The 6,257-nt window shown below is 57.9% G+C and overlaps 1 non-coding gene across 1 annotated transcript; it reads right to left on the reverse strand.

Moving 5' to 3' along the window:
- Nucleotides 1-5,140: 5,140 nt before the first annotated feature.
- On the reverse strand, nt 5,141-5,330 carry LOC132247850 (U2 spliceosomal RNA). The gene has a single exon (XR_009459275.1). It is a non-coding gene; the product is annotated as a U2 spliceosomal RNA (small nuclear RNA).
- Between the last annotated feature and the right edge of the window lie 927 nt (nt 5,331-6,257).

Below are 6,257 nucleotides of genomic sequence, written 5' to 3' on the forward strand. Positions count from 1 at the left end.
CTGCCCCAAAACCCCAAACAAAAACCCATGTTCCAAGCTATCATATGCCTTCTCAAAATCCACACTACCCACCACCACCTTCCATCTCCTCTCCCCTACATACTGCAACATATCCCTCATCACCCATTGAATATCTACCATCCTTCTACCCTCCACCCCACACGCCTGATCCCCTCCCACCACCTTCCCCAACACCCTCCCCATCCGCATTGCCAGCACCTTAGAAAACAACTTATAATCTACATTTAACAATGTGATGGGCCTCCAATTTTGGAGCGCCTCCCTTCTCCCTTTCTTATATACAACACCACCACCCCCACCGCAAACCCCTCCCCCACTACCCCCGTCTTCGTCAACTCGTGAAACACCTCCACCACATCCCCCCCCACCACTTCCCAAAACCTTTCGTAAAATTCCACCGGTAACCCGTCCAAACCCGGTGTCTTTCCCTTTTTCATTGCTCCCAACGCTTCCCGCACCTCCCCTTCCGTCATATCCCTCTCCAAATCCTCTCCCTCCTCCCCCCCTACCCTCTCCTCCAGTTCCCCTAACCACCTCCCTTTTGCCCTGCCATCCACCTCCCTTCTCTTATATAACCCTGCATAAAAACCCGTCACTTCCCTCAACACCTCTTCCTGGTTCCTCACCCACACCCCCTCCTCAGTGATCACCGGCCCCACTTCCTTTTTCCCCCGCCTTACCCTTTCAGAAAAATATTTCCCCCATTCCTCGCCCTCCCCCACCCACGGTACCCGTGCCAAAAACATTTTCTCCCGTTCCTTCCTCCTAAACCACTCTTCCACCGCCCCGCTTTGCCTCCCCCAGCTCCGCTTCACGTCCCGCCCCCCCGCCCCTTCCCTCATCAACTTCTGCACCCACCCCTGCAACCTCCACAATTCCCTCCTTTTCTCCCACGCTTTCCGCTTCCCCATCTGCATGAACCACTTCTTAATCCTTTCCTTTGTGACCCTCCACCACTCCCACCTTGACTTAAACAACACCTTTGTCGTTTGCCACTCCGCATACTCCCTCCCAAACCTCCCACACACCCCTTCGTCCCCCAACACCCTTGTATTCAATTTCCACACTCCCCTCCCCCTTCCACCCCCTTCCCCTACCCGCAAATCCACCTTCACCACTTTATGATCAGTGAAACCCACTTCTAACACTTCCTTACCCTCCACCCTCACGCCTTCCGAGATCAGAACAAAATCAATCCTCGATACCTTCCCTCCCCCGGGTCAACCCTCGTCCCCACCCGCTCCCCCTTCCAAACATCCACCAATCCCTCCTCCCGAATCCAATTCCCCAACCATCTCCCCGTACTGTCCAATACTCCCCCCCCCACACCCCCTTGCCTATCCCCTTCCTCTATAATACAATTAAAATCCCCAACAAAAACCTTCTTTCCCCCCCCTCCCCCACATATCCCCATCCTCTTGAAGAAATCCCTTCTCTCTGCCTTCACCGCGGGTGCGTATACATTGAAAATCCCCACCTCTTCCCCCCCAATTACCACCCTCATGTGTTGCACACCGCCCTTCAATTAAAACTTCCACCCCAATTACCCTCACCCGTGCTTCATCCACCAAAATCCCACACCTGCTGCCTTATTTCCTCCCCCCCCCCCGCCCACCACGATCGACCCTTCTCCCACCTTTTCCCCAAAAATCCATAATTCCCCTCCCAACCAATCCCACATTCTTGTAGGCAGATGATATCCACTTTAAGCGCTTTTAAGAACTCCCCCACCCTCTCCCACCTCTTTCTTGAAAATATACTCCGCACATTTACGGAGGCGATCCGGAAATTCCCTTCCATTTAGGTTCTTTACAGTGGCCCAACCCAGACACACCCAACCCCTTCACCCTTCCTCCTCACCCCCACTCTCCGAAGACTCCCCAGATGATTCCACAGCTTCCCTCCGTATCCCAGTCGTCTCCACAAGACTTTCCACCGCGCCCCGGACTCAAAAATCCACCCTCCTTCTTCCCCTTCCTTTCCCCCTCCTTCCCTTTCCTTTCCCTTGTCTTGTTGCTCCCACCCTCCTCCATCCCCAATTTCTTCTTCCCCCCCTTCCCTTCCATTTCTTTTTTCCTTTTCTTCAGACCCCCCTGCTCCATTATTTCCATCTCCTCCGCCCAGTTCCTTCCCCTTCGTTTGTTCCGTCCCCAGCTGTTCCACCATACCTCGCAATTGTTTTAATACCATCTCTCCCCCCTCCCCTTCCTCCCCCCTTCCCTCCCTTCTCTCCCCCATCTCTATTTCCTCTTCCAGCAACCCCTTACCGCTTCTTCTATTTCCCCCTTATCACACTCCTCCACAGGTGTTTCCTCCACCACCATTTCCTCACCCCCCTCCTGTTGCTTCTCCTCCTCCACAACCCCCTCATCTCTTTCATTCTCCTCCTGGTTCCCCCCCCTCCGCACTCTACTTGCATATGAAAAGGGGCATTGCTGTTGTATATGCCCCTCTCGCCCACACCCCCTGCATGTTAACTTCTCCTTACAAAACTGGGCCCTATGCCCCATTCCCCTACAACGAAAACATATCGTTAGCTGGCAAAAGGCCGCCAGGTGACCCCCCTGCCCACACCTGCTACACAACTTCGGTTGGTCGTAATACGTTAAGTATCCCTTATAGGATCCAATTTGCACCACTGACTTCAGGTGCCTCACCGCCCCCGGGTTCCCCACCTCCTCATGTAGGACCACCTTAGCTCTCCACGACCCCGTCCAAATTCCCCACCGGTCTCGCACTTGCTCCACGTAGACCACTCGTTGGACCCTTCCTTCTAACCAAAACCCCACCTCATCCTTCTCCAACATATCGTTATACATTTTGATAAATAACACCCTCTCACGCGCCTTCTGTCCAACTTCAAATGTAACCCCTCCAACTCCCCACGCTGCACCGCCTCTCCATGGGCTTTCCAAAAAAGCACCATAGTTTTTGTCGTCCACAAAAGTCACATTCCACTGTCTATAGTTGTCGAACGCCACCACACAGCTCACGTCCCTTGGGTTCACTTTTAAAGTAGAAAAGAGGACCGAGGCCATAAAATCCACTCGGTTCAAGGTCTTCAGTCCATTATGGCCCTCCTGGCCCAAAACCACCTTCAGCCTCCATTTTGTCCCCCTTCCTGCTCCTCCATCTTCTTTCGCCGCTCCTGACACTGCTGCTCCTCCCGCTGCCTCCTTCCCCTCCTCCGGCTGCTCCTGCCGTCCTCCTTCCACCACCAATGGCACTCCCTCTTCGGGGGTCTTCCTCCCCCCAGCTCCCACCTGGGCCTTCCCTCTCCGGTGCACCACGCTCCACCCTTCCTCCTCCGCCGAACGCTCACCTCGGCCTCCAAGCGCTCCTCCGACCTTCTGACCTCCGCTTCCACTCTCCCGCCAATCACGATCTTCCCGGGCTTCTCTCCTTTCTGCTCCCTCCTCCATCGCCACCTCCGTCACACCAGCCAACGCCACCGCTTTCCTCTCAGCCATCGCTGCCACCGCCGCCTCCGTCCTCCCCGGCGCCCGGCCTCTCGAGGCCCGACCAGGCAGCGGCCGGACCAAGGCCCGTCCGCCAACCCGATCTGAGCCTTCAAGAGGCCGAGAAGCGATAACCTGCTCGAGGCCGGAGGGGGAGCGGGCACCCCGGGCCGGCGGCCCAGGGGGCCCGGCGAGCAGGGCCGGGGGCGGCCCCGGCGGCGGCGGCGGCCGGTCCCGGAGCCTGGCGACTGAGCGACTGGCTGGCTCGCTCTCTCTCCTGCGGGCGGGCGGGCAGGTGCGTGCCGCTCCTTCCTTCCTCGACTCGACGAGTTCATCGACGTTCGGGCTGGAAGGGACCTCGGAAGATCATCGAGTCCGTCCAGCCCCGCCTGCCCAAAGGGCCGGCCGGCCGGAAGGAAGGAAGGAAGTCCGTCCGTCCGCTGGCTCAGTGGATCCCAGCAAGAGAAGCATCCCGTTTGCTGTCGAAGGGGTTCAAGGGAGGCAGGCGCTCGAACCGAACCGAACCGAACCGAACCACCTCCGGTGGCAGGCTGTTCCCGACAGACCTTGCCTTGGGGCTCGGACAGGAAAGCAATTGTTCCTCGTGTCCAGCCTGAAACAGCCTTGTAGGAGTTAGTTAGTTGAGGACCGTTCGACCGGGTCGTCCTCCCTTCCCTTCCCTTCCCTTCCTTGGGGCTCGCTCGCTCGCTCGCTCTGGGGAACAAACGCGTTCCCCCAGCTACTGGTTGGTGGTCAACTTCGAGGTGGCCATCAGACCGCCCCCGAGCGAGCGAGCGAGCCTGGGCTTTCTCCAGCCAGGCAGGCAGCCAGGCAGGCAGGCAGGCAGGCAGGCAGGCAGGCAGGCAGGGCTCTCAGCCTGTCATGGTAGGGTCGGCTTCCCTGACCTGTGATCGCTGCGCGCGGCGGGCGTGGCTCTTCTCTGGACGGACTCTCTCCAGCTTCTCCACGTCACGCCCGTCCTTTTGGAATTGTGGAGCCAGCCCAAAACCGACCGAGCGACCGCAGCACTCCAGCCGAGGCCGAGTACAAGGGGAGAAGGGCGGCCCGCCCGCCCGGGGTTTGCTCGAGAAGCATCTCTGGACGCAAGCCAGCGCTTGGGTCGCTCCACTAGCTGGCAGCATCGCGCTGCAGGCTCGGCTCGACTCCACTCGGGCCTCCTTCCTTCCTTCCTTCCTTCCTTCCTTCCGCTTGCCCCGGTCTCCGTCTACTGCTTTCATTTGACTTGCGCTTGCACACGTCCCGCCGCTCGCCCGCCCGCTCTGGCTTTGGGCGGCGGCGGCGACGACGACGACGCTCGACGAAGGCAGCGTCTGGTCTTAAGGGGCCTCGCAGGCCGACGCGGAAAAGGTCCCGCCCCGCACCCCCCGCCCGCCTGCCTGCCCCGGCCCGGGCCCCGGGGCCCCGCCCGGGGCCCCGGCCTCCCCCCCGGCGGGAGGCGGCGGCGGGGGCCGTGCTGCCTGCCGAGCAGGAGGGCGCGCGCTCCCTCCCTCCCTCCCCTGCCAGTGGGCTGCCCGCCCCGCGGCGGCAGCCAGCCCTTTGCATAGGGCCTGCCCCCTGGGGCCGCCCAGGGGCCCCGCCCCTGCTGCCGCTGCGCTGCTTTTGGAACCCAGAGAGGAGGAAGGCGGCGCTCCCCCGGGAGGGGAGCGGGCACCGGGCCCGGAGGCACTGCAATACCGGGCCGATGCGTGGAGGGGCTGGAGCAAGCTCCGAGGCCCGCTCCCGGCACCAAAAATGCGTTTAATGCGTCGGTCCTCACATCGAGGACGTATCAGCGATTAAACTGATAAGAACAGATTTTTTTTTTTTTTTTTTATCAAAGTACCAAAATATTACAATCTCAACTCAAAGTACCAAAATATTACAATCCCAACTCAAAGTAACAACAACATCTTGATTAACCGTTCCAAGTTCAATTCCAACATAAATATCAATTATCACATATTTCTTCCACCACTTCAAAACCAATTTCATCTCCCTCCAACCAGTAACTCAACTCGGAACGGTCATCCACAACCCTTCCAACCTTCCAAATCCACCCATTCCCCATATCATTCCCTTTCCCGTTTATTACCCTACGCCGCCATCTTGCCAGCTATCCCTCTCCTCACTCAAAAAGCCTCCTCCACTCCAACCCTTCCCATTCCCCTATTCCCCTACTACGATAGTATCCCAATTCAGCGTACAACAAATAAATACACTCCCGTGATGAAAAATACAACCCTTTTTGCACCCACAAGCACCTCACTTTCCAAATCGCCACGCGTGCACAAAGTAATAACACCCTAACCTCCCACTCCCTCTTCCTACAGCCTACCAACCCATACAGTGCCCCTTCAAAATTCACACAATCCCCCCATCCCATTTCCCACAAAAACTCGCCACCCTCCGCCAAACCCGTCGAGCGAACGCACATTCCCATAACACATGAACAATCGTTTCCTCCCTTCCACACCCCTCCCGCGGACACTCCGCCGACCTTATCAGGCCCCACTTCCTCTGCTCTGCTCTCACCGGAATCACCCCACGAACCACCCGCCATGTAAAGTCTTCATGTTCCCCCTTCCATTTTTTTCCAATTATCCCTTTCCAGACCCTCGCCACCTGCACCCCCGATAGTTCCCTTATATCCGACATACCATCCCTACCCTGATCTCCCTTATCACCCGCTTTGCATCCCTCATCACCTCATACCCTACCCCTTCCAACCCTTTGCCCTCAAAAACATCCACCCTCTTGTATACCACTTTGCAGGCTTTA

The sequence above is a fragment of the Alligator mississippiensis genome, chromosome 1 (assembly GCF_030867095.1).
Source record: "Alligator mississippiensis isolate rAllMis1 chromosome 1, rAllMis1, whole genome shotgun sequence".
NCBI lineage: Eukaryota > Metazoa > Chordata > Crocodylia > Alligatoridae > Alligator > Alligator mississippiensis.